Genomic DNA, 17,144 nt, shown 5'->3' on the forward strand with positions numbered 1-17,144 from the left:
GTAATTTATTTGAAAAATGAAAAAAAGAAAAAAAACCTACAAGGTATTGTTATAAGAATAAAGACAAAACACTACAAAATTATTTTCCAACATTCCTTTTTACGTTTTCAATGGTTTGATGACAAATTGTGAATGATTATGTAAATTGTGGAGAGCGCTTTTTTCACCCACAATCAGGTTCTGTGTTTTGTGTTTGTGTTAGGGCTTGTCCACACACAACGGAATTGCTGCAGAAAATTTTTGCAGCAATTTCGTTGAAAGACAAAGGCTTTCCGCTGTGGCAACAATGCACAATTTCCTGCGGTTTTTATGGCAGAAAATGGTGCGGAAATTGCTGCGTTTTTCCCAATGTTAAGAGATGGAGACGTCTCCTCTGAAAAACGCAGCAATTCCGCACACTTTCCGTAGCAGGAATTGACAAGCTGAGTTCTGAAAAATATGGAAAATGGGAAAAACGGCGTTCTGTTCAGACTGGTTGTTTTTTTACGCAGCCATTTTGAAAACGTTTTTGGAGCCGTTTTTCATAGACTCTATGGAAAACAGCTCCAAAAACGGCCGTAAAAAATGAAGTGAAAATCGCGAGTGGCTTAAAAAACGTCTGAAAATACAGAGCTGTTTTCAAGGGAAAACAGCCCCTGATTTTCAGACGTTTTTTGAGCAACTCGCGTTTTTCGCTGCGTTTTTGCTGTGTTTTTTACGGCCGTTTTTGGAGCTGTTTTCATTGGAGTCTATGAGAAAACGGCTCCAAAAACGTCCCAAGAAGTGTCCTGTACTTCTTTTGACGAGGCTGTAATTTTATGAGCCGTCTTTTGACAGCGACACGTGAAATGACAGGTCGTCGGCACAGTACATCGTAAGACCCATTGAAAGTAATGGGCAGATGTTTGCCGACGTATTGGAGCCGTTTTTTCAGACGTAATTCGAGGCGTAAAATGCCTGCATTACGTCTGAAAATAGGTCATGTGAACCCAGCCTTATTGTAATTGAACATTTTCCTGAAAAAAACAAATCAAAGAAATGTCGGGGTGGAGGCCATTCTGAGTTTTGCTATTGGGTGCTATGATTTTTTTGATCGCTCCTGTGCGAGCATGAACATATTTTTAAGTGCAGTTTAACTTTTTACACAGTAGTTTTTCTCCTTCAAATAGATTGAAGTCCACCGAGGTGACATTTTATCAGTGTGACGTTATTGGCCAGCATGTTCACATGACTTGACATCACATGAATGTGATGTCATTGCGTCAACTAACCAGGCTGCTACTTTAATTTTCCAAAGGGCCTCCGAAAAAGGAGGTTTGGAATCTGATTGGTTGTTGTGGGCAACTGCTTACTTTTTCCCTACTACACTACTTTTACTAGAAAATAGCAGAGGGAGGAAACCTCCAGCTCACCAGTATGTTGCGTCTCCTGACTCCTCGCTCGGATCGCCGCTACGGCTGGCGGTATATGCAGTAGAAAAACAATGGAATGATCCAGCGCTGAGTCCAGTCTGAGTTTAAAAAGGAATCGATGTTCCTATCTTTATTGGAGTGAATAAATAAAATAGTAGAGAGACGCAATCCCAAAGGAAAGTGAGTAGGCAGTAGTGCCCTGGCCTACGCGTTTCGAGCAGCTCCTGTGCTCTTAATCATGGCAAAAGAATGTGAGGACATTGACCGCCCTGTATGCTTAATAAGCGTAACTAATGAGTACGCAAAAAGACAGGTGAAAAGTTTAACCCTAGTCTGTAATTACCACCCCAGGTGTGATACACCATACATACAGACTGCGTGTGTTGGTATGATTCAATAGGTGTATGTTATATTTAGACAGAGTGGTGACTATATCTAGGCAGTCTGATCGAACTGTGTTATTTTATTTATTCACTCCAATAAAGATAGGAACATCGATTCCTTTTTAAACTCAGACTGGACTCAGCGCTGGATCATTCCATTGTTTTTCTACTACTTTTACTACCTAATGCAACCAATCACAGTGCTGTTTTCATTACAAAGCTGGTCTCTAATTACTTGCTACATGGCACTATAGTTCTGTTCCCACACTTGCAGATAGGGTATGTTCACACGGGCTATTTTGAGCCGTTTTTTGGGCCGTAAACGCCCTGAAAAATGGCAAAAAATGTGAGGGCTGAACGCCTCCAAACATCTGCCCATTGATTTCAATGGGAAAACGGAGTTCCGTTCCCACATGGCGTTTTTTTACATGACCATATTTAAAAACGGATGCATTAAAAAACGCCTCATAATAAGAAGTGCATGTCACTTCTTAAGCCGTTTTTCATTGACTCAATAGAAAAACCGCTCCAAAAACGGCTGTAAAAAAAAGCTAAAAATCAGAAGCTGTTTACCCTTGAAAACAGCTCCGTATTTTCAGCCGTTTTTTGTTAAGCGTGTGAACATACCCTTACACTTGAAGGTAAAGGGGTGTTCCGAGTTATTTGAAAAAAACAGCATTCTGTTCCGACGGGCCATTTGTTACGCGGCCACGAAAAAGAAATGCATGTCAGTTCTTGGGATGTTTTTGGAGCCGTTTTTCATAGACTATAGAAAAACAGCTCCAAAAACGCTGTGAAAATTGCGAGTTTGCTTAAAAAACATCTGAAAATGAGGACCTGTTTTCCCTTGAAAACAGCTCCGTATTTTCAGGCGTTTTTTATTTTGTGTGTGCACATATCCTAACGTGTCCACAAAAAAGACTATGTAATTGAAAAACAAAATCTCAAGGGGAGCATAATAGCAGGTTGAATTTATATTATCAGTAAATAATGAACGCAAGTGAGAAAGCTCGCCATATAAGGTAATTGTAATATAATTAAAGATACCTTAATAAGCGGGAGCAGGAGATATTACTAGAATGTGCAAGTTGGTTCAGAAATGTAATTTCATTCATTAAAGTAGAAATATCTCGCAGTGCAAAATTTAATTAACTACTGATCACAGTGTAGGCTAAATTCAAGTAATGCCATAGTTCTGTGGATAAAATGGCAGACATTCTAACTAAACAATAGACAGACAGACAGACAGACAGACAGACAGATAGATAGATAGATAGATAGATAGATAGATAGATAGATAGATAGACAGCAATCCAAAAAATAGGCAGCACACCGTAGTTAAAGTGAAAAAAATAAGGGTACTTTATTGCCCCATGTGCGGCGTTTCATCTCTGTCCTCTAGAGCCTTTCTCAAGCAAAAGACATGTGAACACACAGTAGCATATAATAGGGTGCCAATCAGCAATACAAAATCAGTAATCAAGTTTACAAAATGTCAAGCTACAAAGACAAATATAGCAATTGCAGTATAGCAAGTCAAGTGCAGTTCAATGAACAAATTCCATAGTGATATGCAACAATAAGTACAAATGTACTGAGTATATGTGGGACATAGTTTAAAGTATCAATATACATAAATGCAAATATCTGTGTCATAGTGGAATAAAAATAGATTAAAAAAATGACATCACCTGAGGGGGAATCATGATCACATCGCCGCCATAGCGGTGTCCACAAAGCGCTACTGCGCATGTGCGGAAGTACTTGTCAATTTGGTAGGTATCCCGGATGTGTAGCACATTTTCGCGCATGCGTACTGGAACTAACTGTGCATTGGTCGCCATCTAAACTACTGGCAGAAAGGTAAGTAAAGCAGCGCATAGTTGTGCCTGCGCAATAAGTGAAACGGAGATCGTAATGACATTAGTTAAATTATAGGGATAATATTGTATAACCCGAGGACAGTTTCTAGTTAACAAGCATCGGAGTGAACAAGCTGTTTGAGCCAAGATAGTGCCCGGCCGCAGTATAAATAATATCAGAACGGGTACCTCACACACTTTTGAGCAAGGGGACGGGGGGAGGTCGTTGACTGCTGTCAGCAGCCATCAGCCACTGCCCAAGGGGCAACACTGGCACTGTATACGTGGGTAACACATCTACGTGCCTTAGTGTATTCCCATAGCTCCAGAACGAGATTTTATGTTAAACCAACATTTAAGTGTATATAGGAGGGACCCTAGATAGCACATATGTCATATTTGGTAAAACAGTATGGGGATATGCATGCCTATGACAAACAAGAAACCTATTCAGGTTTAAATACAGTGGCAACCAATTCATAAAATAATATCAATTGTACAGTTTTTCACAATCACAGGGAACCCAGCCGTAGAAAAGTAGAAAATCTACAGGTCGGTGATTCTTTGAGTCCACAGCAGTGATATCCAAGTAGATGTAGCTTCATCTATAATAAAAAAAATAATTAGTATTCATTAAGTAAGGTTCAAATATCATGTCAGTATACGTATGGTGATGTCAAGTCGTACCACCGATGGGTCAAAGTGATGTAGGGGTCTATTCCAATCCACCCAGTGCAAAGTCTACATTCAGACCATTGGGTTTAAGGGTATGTTCACACGGCCTATTTTCAGCCGTTCTGTTCCGACAGTGCATTTTTCGCTGTGTTTTTTTACGTGTAAAAAAACGGCCGTGAAAAAGAAGTGCAGATCACTTCTTGGGACGTGTTTGGAGGCGTTTTTCATTGACTCTATCGAAAAAAGCTCCAAAAACGGCTGTAAAAAACGCCGCGAAAAACGCGAGTGGCTTAAAAAACGTCTGAGAATCAGGAGCTGTTTTCCCTTGAAAACAGATCCGTATTTTGAGACCTTTTTCAGTTTGCATGTGAACATGCCTTAAGAGTGTTGGGCCTCCCTATCCATTGTAATTCCCTTAGTTTCAAGAGTTTGGTCCTATCACCACCCCTTCTAAGTGGAGGGATATGATCTTTAATCCGGAATCTCAATTGCTGTTCAGTATGTCCCAAATCAGTGAAATGTTTAGACACAGGAAGATCCGATTTTTTCTTTCTAATAGTGTACCTGTGCTGATTTAACCTGGTTTTAAGGTCTAGAGTGGTCTCTCCTACATAAAGAAGTTTGCAGGGGCATTGAACAACATAGATCACAAAAACACTGTTAGGGTATGTTCATACGCTAGACTAAAAACGTCTGAAAATACAGAGCTGTTAGGTAGATAGATAGATAGATAGATAAATAAAGTCCAAATCAGTGGCGTAACTACCACGGTAGCAGCCGTAGCGGCTGCTACGGGGCCCGGGGCTTGAGGGGGCCCGTGCCGCCAGCCGACACGCCCACCCAAATTCCCGGTGGCGCCGCTAGCAGCCGTTATGGCTGCTACAGCGGTAGCGCCGCTACTGTGGGGCCCGCGCCGCCGAGCCTTACACAGGCCCTCCCATGCCTGTAGGTGTTAGCGGCAGCTAGCGGCAGCCAAATACATGTATTAGCACTGAATGGCCGGGCATGTTCCGTGCCTCACCATCCAGTGCCTTACAATGACACTGATTGGCTAGCGGCGCGATGACATCATCGCGCCGCTTCCATGCTTGGAAGGTGCTGATTGGCGGGGCAAGTCATTCTGCCCCGCCAATCAGCGTCATTGAAGGATGCTCGTTCAGCTCCTGCAGACATGCTCAGAAGAGAGCATGTCTGCATCGCCAGTGAACAGCGTGGGAACGGGATCATGTGAGTATGTCAACTTTATATATATTTTTTCCTCATAAAAATGTGAATGGCATTATCTATAGTGGGGGGGGGGTCTATCTACAGGGGGGTCGTCTTTATGTGGGCTATTATATATAGGGGGGTCTATATGTGGGGCAGTAGCTACAGGGGGGTCTATATGTGGGGCAGTAGCTACAGGGGGGTCTATATGTGGGGGTGTGGGCCACTATATACAGGGGGCTCTATATGTGGGCCATTATATACAGGGGGGTCTATATGTGGGCCACTATATACAGGGGGGGGTCTATATGTGGGGCACTAGCTACAGGGGAGGTCTGTATGTGGGGATGTGGGCCACTATCTACAGGGGTGTCTATATGTGGCTCAGTATATGTGAGACACTATACAGGGGTGGGCTATATGTAGAGCACTATCTATAGGGGAGCTATTTTTTAGGGTACTTTCTATAGGGGTGGGCTATGTGTGGGACACTATATACAGGGGTGGGTTACCTGTGGGGCCCTAGCAACAGGGTGGCTATATGTAGTGCACAGTCTACAGGGGTGGGCTATATGTGGGACACTATATACAGGGGGAGCTATATGTGAGACAATATCTACAGAGGTGGGCTATACGTGGAGCACTAACTATAGGGGGAGCTATATGTAGGGCAGCACGGTGGCTCAGTGGTTAGCACTATTGCCTTGCAGCTCTGGAGTCCATATGTGGGCACTATCTACAGGGGCTGCTATGTAGGTCACTATCTACAGGGGGCACTATCTACAGGGGGCACTATCTACAGGGGGCACGGTGTGTGTGTGTGTGTGTGTGTGTGTGTGTGTGTGTGTGTGTGTCTGTGTGACAATTATATTTAGATGTGTTGAGAATTTTAACTTTGTTTACAGGTGCAGAAATGTTTTAAAAGTGAGAAGCTGAAGACATCTAAATGGAAAACTGCAGAAATAGGTCATGGCCGGGAGAAATCCATCATAGATGTCTGAACCGGAGGGAGAAGAAAAGAACTAGAATCTGAGACGTCACCGGTGAGTCACTTAATGTAAATGTTTATTCTGTCTCTAATCAGTTATTGTAGTCACTGTATGATCTGCAGCGAGATGATGGTGGTATGATTTTTTTTGTGAAACCGCATCTCCCAGCATATCCTTACCATTGTTCCAGCCATGCTGGGAGCTGTAGTTTTACCTATACGCAGTGGCGTAACTACCACTATAGCAGTCGTAGCGACTTCTACGGGGCCTGCAGCATGAGGGGGCCTGTGCCACCCGCCGGCACGGCCCCTTCCCATGGCCGCAGGCTCCGCTAACAGCCGCTATGGCTGCTACAGCGCGACGCCACTGAAGGGGTTGTTCCTACAAAAGACATGCATCCCCTATCCACAGGATAGGGGATACATATGGGATCGCTGGGACGCCCAGCGATGAGGAGAACGGGGGACCGAAAGTCCCCCCTAAGTTCTCCATGACAAACCTCAGACTTCCGGGGTCTGTGTCGGCAGCTCCGTAGAAATGAATGGAGCGCCGGTTGTGCTTGTGCTAATTTTTATTGAGCTGCGCAGACGCCGGAAGTCCGAGGTTAGTCATGGAGAACTTCGGGGGACTTTCGGTCCCCCGTTCTCCTTATCGCTGCCAGCGATCACACATGTATCCCCTATCCTGTGGATAGGGGATGCATGTCTTTTGTAGGACAAACTATAGGCCATTTTTTTTTTGGGGGGGGCTATATGGCGTTATCTACAGAGGGGGTCTGTATGGCGTTATCTACAGAGGGGTTCTGTATGGCGTTATCTACAGAGGGGGTCTGTATGGCGTTATCTACAGGGGGGCTGTATGGCGTTATCTACAGAGGAGTTCTGTATGTCGTTATCTACAGAGGGGGTCTGTATGGCGTTATCTACAGAAGGGGTCTGTATGGCGTTATCTACAGAAGGGGTCTGTATTGCGTTATCTACAGGGGGGCTGTATGGCGTTATCTACAGGGGGCTGTGTATGGTGCTATCTATAGGGGGGCGCTGTGTGGTGGAATCTATAGGGAGGCACTATCTACAGGGGGGGGGGGGTTGTGTGATACCCAGCAGAGGGGGGGCCCAGTCAAAAGATGGCTATGGGGCCCAGTCTTTCCTAGTTACGCCCCTGGTCGAAATACAATGTCAGCCGCACAGCCTTGTGAATCATGGATGGGTGCCGACCTGCCCAGGTCAGGGCTAACAGACCTGCTGTAGTAGAATCCAAAAAATCAGGCAGCACTCCAAGGTATAAGCAAAGTAGAAAAAGGTGCTTTATTGGTCCATATACACACGACGTTTCAGCTCAACACAGGAGCCTTTCTCAGATCTTCCCAGAATGTAGGAAAGTTACTGGATCATAGGAACCACATGGGTTAGTAACGCTACTTGTTGTGCCCTATAGAACTCACTCGTTTTTTATACCTATACCTACATTCTGGGAAGATCTGTGTGCTTCACTGAGGCTTAGATATTTTGTACCTAATGATTGACGTCCTGTATATATGTAAATATGGCTTATGTAACTGACAGCACTCATCTCTTACTTTGTTTCATATTAACACTATTATGAGATTGATTGTACCTGTGGTACGATCTACTCAGATACCTTACTTTGCTCTCTTGCTTTGCGTCATACATTGCTATCTGACTTCTGCCTTAGAACAGTTCACACAGCCTCTTCTGCTGGAAGTTTTTTCTTCCTTTCTTTGTGCTATATACTAGTGGTTTCCTATTGTCCTCCTACACTATTGGAGGTATGAGTTGTCCGATTTGTAGTCTACCTTTTAATCTATATGTAATATGAATTGTCAAATAAAATTTATTTTTCTATGCCCTTGGCAAATCATATTCTAATAGTACATGACTCCTTATTCTCTGTGTTTTTCCTAGTAACTATTTTGTGTAGTATTAATATCTGTCTTAGGCCTTATTCACATGAGCGTTGAATAAATCCATGTGACGGCCATTGAAATAATGGCTGTCACACGGACCTATGTAATTCAATGGGGCCGTTCACACACTGTTGTTTTAATGCCGCGTGTGAAGGGTCCATGAATGAATAGAACATGTCCTATTTTTTTTGCACTTCACGCATTCTTCCATAGACTCTAGCCTATAGATAGCGCGTCCCGCAGGGTACAGCATGGATTCACCTCAGACATGAAAAACTGCAGTTTTTCACATCCGAGGCTTGCAATGCTTGTGCGAATATAGCCTTACAAGCAGATACATTTAAATATAGGAAAATGCTAATTTTTCCAAATTTTCTCTAAAATTTGGTGTTTTTCACAACTAAATACTGATTGTATCGACCAAATTTGACCACTTATGTAAAGTACAATGTGTCACGAGAAAACATTATCAGAATTGCTTGGATAAGTAAAACCATTCCAAAGTTATTATCAAATAAATTGACACATGTGTTGATGCAATCCTGGCCAAAGTATATTAGACTGAAGGTTTCATGGGTGTGTCAATGGACACCCGTCAGTTACTCACCCAGATCCAAATCCATGTTATATCGATATATCGGAGAGAAGTAAGCGACACCAAGACATGCTTGTATATCCGAAAATCCTACCCCGGTTTACAGTTATAATGTAGTTACAATAGTATCTCACAAAAAGGGTAGTAGGCTTGAGCTCAGCCTATCACTTACAAATGGGAAGTTGGCTCTAGCACAGCCAATCACATACAATGGGGAATTGGTCCGGCTCAACCAATCACAAGTGAGATGAGGTTCTCATGGGAAATCATGATTAAAACACAGCTTCTCATAACATACTTACAGCTGCAATGTCACCACAAAGTCATCAGGTCTAATTCTGATAACAAAAAATGGTAAAATAAATGAGTTCCCAGACTGTATGAGACATCAGGCTTATTTCTCATAACAAGAAATGGTAAACATATGAATGTTCAAACAATCCCAGCATAAATTTTGTCTTACAGAGAAACAGATGATTCTTTAAAATATTAAATGGATTCTTCATACAAAATGGAACACACATTTTACTCACTTTCACATTTCCCACCTTTTGTTTATTTGAGGACATTTTGGATCCAAACCAGGTTCTTAAAGGAGGGCTTATCCGCCCTTGAGGACTTTCCTAGCCTTTTCACCTCATCCCCTGGGCAGGTCAACAAAAGTCCTCCCCATACCCATTTCATTCATGGGGTATGCCCAATCAAAGGATCTAGGATGGTGGGTAATCATTTTAGCCTTCACTGCGAAGCATTGCTAAAGTTTTGTCAGGCACCAGAATATGAGGTGCAGAAGCAAATATAGTGTAATACATAATTAAACAAACTGTAGAAGACCCCGGAGAAACCCCATTATCCATCCCCCAATACCCTTAAACGAGATAGAGGGGTTTAGCCATAACAACCAATCTGGCCACTCCAGGTTCCAATCATCTTTGGAATTAAAGCGGTTTTCCACCAGGGAAATTTATGACATATCCACATTTACGTCAGATAGATGCGTGTCCCACCTCTGAGACCCGCACCTATCCCTAGAACGGGGCCCCCTAAACCCCCGTTCTACCTGCTTCTGCTCTCGCTGCCTCTCGGCCGCTTCCTGACTTTATGGTCAAGAGTTACGAAAACAGCGTAGCTCACTGAGCTTCCCTGTTTCTGTAAGTCCCATAGTAGTGAATGGCAGTTACAGAAGCAGCATAGCTTGCGAGCTACGCTGTTTCCATAACGACTATTAAGTTCTATGGGACTTACGGAAACAGCATAGCTCAGCGAGCTACGCTGTTTCCGTCTTTATGGTCGGAATTCACCTGCTTCAACCGCAACACAGTGCGGCAGAACGGGGTTTAGGGGGCCCCATTCTAGAAATAGGTGCAGGTCCCAGAGGTGGGACCCACATCTATCTGACATTTATGACTTATACTGTGGAAAACCCCTTTAACTTTCCTGAACTCTTCCTTTATTTTGTTAGCTTGATCTAGGTCCTGCTTGACCGGCATGATGCCAGAAGGGTCTATATAATAGCAACATGCTGGAGGCTGTCAAATAATCTAGTTCTATTGTATGTTAGTTATTTACTAATACTCTGGGATTTTATTAACAGAACTTTTACCACTACGGATATAACAGATCGTGATGACTGGAGAAGAGGAAAAACAGAAATACACGGCGCCACATGGTGCAAATAAAAGATGATAAAAAACAACAAATGAGGTGGAGCAGGTAGAATGCTCACCTTGTGGGGTTGTGCAAATTGATGTAGGCAGCGGGTATTAAAGATGATCAATTGCGGCCAGGTCTAATCTGGTAGTAAGAGGTAGTTACCGCCAGGTATAGAGAGTAGAGTATGTAAAAACATATGTTTGGGGACCTATAGTAAGGCGCTGCTGATATTCGTAGTATAAATGATTGTAGTAGAAATAGTTGTAAAATACAACAGTAATTTATTAGAATATAAGTCTATGCGCTGGACCAACGTCTTCCTCAGGCCAAGTGGTTGGTCCAATGTCGAAACGCGGAGCCTTATATTCTAATAAATTACAGTTGTATTTTACAACTATTTCTACTACAATCATTTATACTACCAATTTCAGCAGTACCTTGCTATGGGTCCCCAAACATAAGTTTTTCCATACTCTGCCCTCTATAACATTTTATGGGCAGCATTTTTTAAGCCTAAAGATACCCACGAGTAATGGCACATAACATAACTTCAGGGCTCCCATTGCTGCAATGTACTTCTTACTTATGAGTGTCAACTAGTAGTGACCTTCACTTTATAACTCCACATAATAAAACACTTTTGAAACTTTGTAGTTTGCAGTACTGTGGTGTATTTACATACATTATGATTAGAAACCTCAAACAATTTAAACAATAGGGCCTCAACTAATAAAATAATGCCATCACCAATCTCAGTATTTCCCCCCAGGTTTGGATCCCATTAGTGCATTGACAAGTCCTGTACATTATTATCCTCTTCTGTCTTCTGCACTTCATTGACTGTCACCCTTACGGTAACCCACACAATTGTGGAGTCAGACTGTATGGTGGTGTCCGGTGGGGGATTATTATTACCCACCTCCTGGTCACCTACTTGTCTCCCACTGTGAACACTTGGATGCTGCTTTTAGTGTACGTCACTGGGCTGTATACAGCACTTTGTACTGTGAGCTTGGGGTGAGTTCCCTTGTAATCGGATTAGTGGAGTTTTATTATGACTGCCACAAACCCTCCGCATCTAAGTCCTCTTCCTCCGGCAAGTTGCTTGTCTGCAAGATTGCTTGGAATTGTGACACTGCCTTCAGTTTATCTCAGTGATGGAGTTGATCAATTTGATAAGTCGTTGGTTTAAGATTGTTGGCACCTGATGGGGACCCAACCTTTGCTAATTTTTCAAATAAGCGTTCATATGGTGATAACAAGCGCATTCGATAAAAATGGCAAGCCCTTGGACCAAGTAAATTCTTTATAAAAAATGTTTATCATAAAATGATATCTTTCCAACTGGACATTTTATTTTGCACTTATTTTGTAACACTTTGAGTGGGATTTGTACCTTGATCTGAGCTGGTTACCCGTGACAGCTCCTAACCACAGAAATATTCACAGATATATTTTTTTTGTCTGAAAAGTGACTCAAGCCTTTTTTTTTACATACTCTGAACAAACTAATATTTTATACTTTCTTAATCCCAGGAAGTTGAATGAAAACAAATCTGTATTACCTGGGAAGGTCTCTCCATTGGAGATGGTGTTAGTAAGGTTGGCACCGGTCTGCCAGGACTGTTTTGTAGGCAAATCAAACAGCTCTAACAGAATTTAGCAGCAACAGCTGTAAAACCTGGGGCATACCAATTAGATCTTACCAAATTGATCTTTGCAGCCTTGGAGGCATATGGGAGGCCACACACCATCAATACAACTGCCATCAAGAGTGCCTTGGGCAGGGGCATAACTAGGAAAGACTGGGCCCCATAGCAAACTTTTGACTGGGGCCCTCCCTCCCCTGGGTGTCACACAACCCCCCCCCCCTTGTAGATAGTGCCTTTTTTACAAACCCCCCCTTTTGATAATGCCATACAGCCCCCCTGTAGATAACGCCATACAGCCCCCTTTGTAGATATCTACAGAGGGGGCTGTATGGCGCTATCTACAGAGGGGGCTGTATGGCGTTATCTACGGGGGGCTGTATGGCGTTATCTACGGGGGGCTGTATGGCGTTCCCTACAGGGGGGGACTGTATGGTGTTCCCTACAGGGGGGGACTGTATGGCATTCCCTACGGGGGGGGGGCTGTATTGCGTTATCTACAGGGGCGGGATGTATGGCGCTATCTACAGGGGCGGGCTGTATGGCGCTATCTACAGGGGGACTGTATGGCGTTCCCTACAGACCCCCCCTGTAGGGAACGCCATACAGACTCCCTGTAGGTAACGCCATACAGTCCCCCCTGTAGATAACGCCAGACAGCCCCCTCTGTAGGGAACGCCATACAGCTATCTACATGGGGGACTGTATGGCGCTATCTACAGAGGGGGCTGTATGGCGTTATCTAGAGGGGGTTCTGTATGGTGTTATCTATGGGGGGGGCTGTATGGCGTTCCCTACAGAGGGGGCTGTCTGGCGTTATCTACAGGGGGGACTGTATGGCGTTACCTACAGGGAGTCTGTATGGCGTTCCCTACAGGGGGGGTCTGTAGGGAACGCCATACAGCCCCCCCTGTAGGGAACGCCATACAGCCCCCCCCTGTAGGGAACGCCATACAGCGTTCCCCCTCCCAAAAAAATGCGACCTACAGTGTGTCCTAATAAAAGACATGTATCCCCTATCCACAGGATAGGGGATACATGTGTAATCGCTGGCAGCGATAAGGAGAACAGGGGACTGAAAGTCCCCTGAAGTTCTCCATGACTAACCTCTGACTTCCGGCGTCTGCGCAGCTCACTAAAAATGAAAGGAGCGCTGGTCACGCATGCGCACAAGCGGGACCTGCGCTCCATTCATTTCTCCGGAGCTGCCGACACAGACCCCGGAAGTCCGAGGTTAGTCACGGAGAACGTCAGGGGACTTTCAGTCCCCTGTTCTCCTTATCGCTGCCAGCGATCACACATGTATCCCCTATCCTGTGTATATCCTGTGGATAGGGGATACATGTCTTTTGTTTAATGGCAGAGCGGGGAGATACCTCCCTGCTCTGCCGTACTGTTCAGTGGCGTCCCGCTGTAGCAGCCATAACGGCTGCTAGCGGAGCCTGCGGCCATGGTGGGGGCCCGTGCCGGCGGGCGACACGGGCCCCCTCATGCCGCGGGCCCCATAGCAGCCGCTACTGCTGCTACGGTGGTAGTTACGCCACTGGCCTTGGATTCTACCAGTTTACCTTCCTTATCCATCCACATTCCATCAGAATCTGGTTTTCACACCTTCTGCTGCCAGTTCATTAATTGCTCTTAATCAGGTAATTCAATTTAAGGACCACATTAAAAAAATGACAACTTTAGGTTAAACATTAACATTGAGCAGTATACTAAATGTCATATGTGCGAACTGATTTATCTTCTTTTTATATATACTTCACAGAATTTTCATGTCAAACAGCAGGTTCAGTCCTCAGCAAAACAAAATATTATTGTGCACAGAGACCAAATTCAGGTATAGTTTCTGATCTGAATTTTGTTTTCTAAAATTTCCTTTCACAACAATTTTTTTTTCTTCAAATGGGAATATATTTCTACTGAGAAGTTATTATTGACACAGTTATAACACGCTGCTACACTTTTATCTGACACATGCCTTCAATAGTCCAAATCTAAGGCATGCTGAGCCAGAACTTTACATGAAACTTAAGTGTGCAAACACCAGTTCAATACTTAAGGGGGGTCTTACGGATGAAGCAGGTGGCGAAACACGTGTTGGGGATCAGGGTCCCCCTCTTTTGTTCTGTATTCTGTCCTCCTTTTTGTGGCCGTCTAGTTTAATTGTTTTCCCTAACTTGAAACTTGTCACTATAGGGCTGCTGCATTTATTGTTCAGGCACTTCCACTTTGCTGTATTTACCCATGTATTTTTTTTCTATAGGAGGTTTTTAGTATTTATGTGTGGGGATCCTTGTATCATGGGTTTGTCGTTCCATTTTATATTCTGTATTTTATCTTGTATCTAATAAAGATGTTACATTGTGCATTATAGTGGTTATCCTGCCTGTATTTTGTGGTAGGAGTACTATCTTATTATGCAGACAAATACTTGGACTTAGATTCTTGTAATATTTCACTATGGGCGTTCACATTCCTTCTTACACACCCACACACCGAAACCAGTCGCCTTTCACAACCCCCTTTCCCTCAGACCGATTCTTGTAGAACTATGAGGCTTAGCAAGACAAAATGCTGAAAGGTAACTAAGACTCTCCTGTATTTATAATTATAAAACCTGATTACACACGGCCAACCCCAGTAATTTAAATCCTACACATAAGGCACGCCAACAAGTCTACCCATTTACACAACCTTGTACTTAAATTCACTGTTCTGGGGCTTTTTTACACACTCTAAAACAACTCAATCCGGCTGGTTAGGAATGAGAGAGCATGCAGTATAGATCTAAAACCAACCTTATACTGTGGTCTCGTCAGTCCATCAGCCATGCAATACCTGCTCAATTTGTAAGCTTTGCTATCCTTTTTGTTTCCCTAACATTGGGAAGAGATTTCCCACACTTGTCAGTCCATTCTCATTTGCACTGGTCTTGCTCCTGAGACTCGTCTTTGACACACACTGCATGCATGTTCACATCCCACCCCCCTGCCATACTCCCAATTACCATTACTCACTACAATGTACCTAGCTGTATTAGTCTTCATCATCACTAGTACAGTCACTCTTCCTGTCAAAATGTAAAATGCCTATACACACATACCATTCATACCAACTTACTTGCACCACCGATAATCACTTGCTTTGCCACTTTAAGTCATGTTTCAGCTTTTTTCCAGTTAACTCATGGTCATTCAACCATCCCTTGTTCATCTCCACAAAATCCTTCCATTTATCACATCCAAAAACCATCTTTCAGCATGCCAGCATATTTAAGCATTCTTTCAAAGTTTGACAGTTTGTTGTAGCGTCACTGTCTGCCCTGTTTTTCACAATTTCCTTGGCTGTATACCACGGGGTTCCCCCTGTCACTCTGCCCTCTGAGTTCCTCATAATTCAGACTTAACCGCACAAGTCATTGTGGTACTACAGGTACTACCTACAGGATATTACTGACGAATATCCAAATTCTCTGAAACCGACTCTCTATCGCCTCCGGACAGTTGCGTCACCAACGAATACTTGCAGAAACTCTCTGTCACCGATGGACAGTTGTGCCACCGACGGACACCTGTGTCACCTATGGACACTTGTAGTATTACTGAGTCAGTGGTCTGTGACTCTCGCCAATTCAGGCGTTCCTAACACTCGGCCGTTGACCTCAGCTCTCTCAGACAATGCAGGTGACAGGGTAACCTTTCCTTTGATCATTAAAAATTTTACACAACAGCCAAATAATAAATGAAATTACCAACAACAGACCTACAACAATACAACACAAATCCAACAGCCATCAATTCATTGCAGGTTTATTCTACAAAACATTTGTCTTCTTCATTTTCCCACACAGCATAAGGGACTACACTCAATGGACACACTACCGGATCTCTGAAATTAGGTTTCTTCATCAGTACAATTTTTTCCAATTTTCCAAGCTATAATTCCTGAAAAATGTCATAAACCTTTACATGTATGTTGAAACTCCTCTCAACCATCTGCTCAGTACACTGCAACCTAGGGGTCTGACACACCTCATTCACTGATACAATCTTATATTTCTCATCACCTTTACTTCTTAAAACATTTACACTGTCAACAATATTTACTCATGCCATTCATACCATTAACTCAAGATAGATTTACACAGTTTGCAATTATTCATCACACACTAGTTTTCAACATACCTCTGGACAAGTGACTGCGTCTGGGAGATTGTCTTGTCACAACAGCTAATACAAGGTTTCAACAATACATGAGTGAAATGTTTTTTGTAAGAATAAGTTTATTACTTACCGCCGTTTTGTTGTTTATCTGATGCATCGATACCCGATCTCCAAGTGACAGCTATCAGACGATTAATCTCCCGGGTTTTGGCATCAAAATCTGTTGACGCAATCCTGGCCAAAAAATATTTTAGACTGAAGGTTTTTTAAAAATTTGTATTATTTACAATGTTGCAAACAGAAGTAATAAGAAAGGCAGATCTTACAGTTGAGTTACACAATGCAAAGGATGTAATTCTTTACATTCAGTGTAATCAGTACAATATCAAAAGTATAATTATATATATACAGAATCGAAATAAAAGAGAAAAAAAAGGGAACAACTTTTTAGTAACATAACCAGTCATCTATGCCACTTGAGTTATTTATAGCATAACAAGTATGAAGAAAAATAGGGTAATGTTGGACAACCAAAAGAAGTTTTAAAGCCGTATCACAATGTGTATATTATGGGTCATATATATCCATAGTTTCCGGAGAGTCCAGCCAGACTCCATACTTTATGAAATTTGTCAGGACACCCGCGAT

The sequence above is a fragment of the Rhinoderma darwinii genome, chromosome 4 (assembly GCF_050947455.1).
Source record: "Rhinoderma darwinii isolate aRhiDar2 chromosome 4, aRhiDar2.hap1, whole genome shotgun sequence".
NCBI lineage: Eukaryota > Metazoa > Chordata > Amphibia > Anura > Rhinodermatidae > Rhinoderma > Rhinoderma darwinii.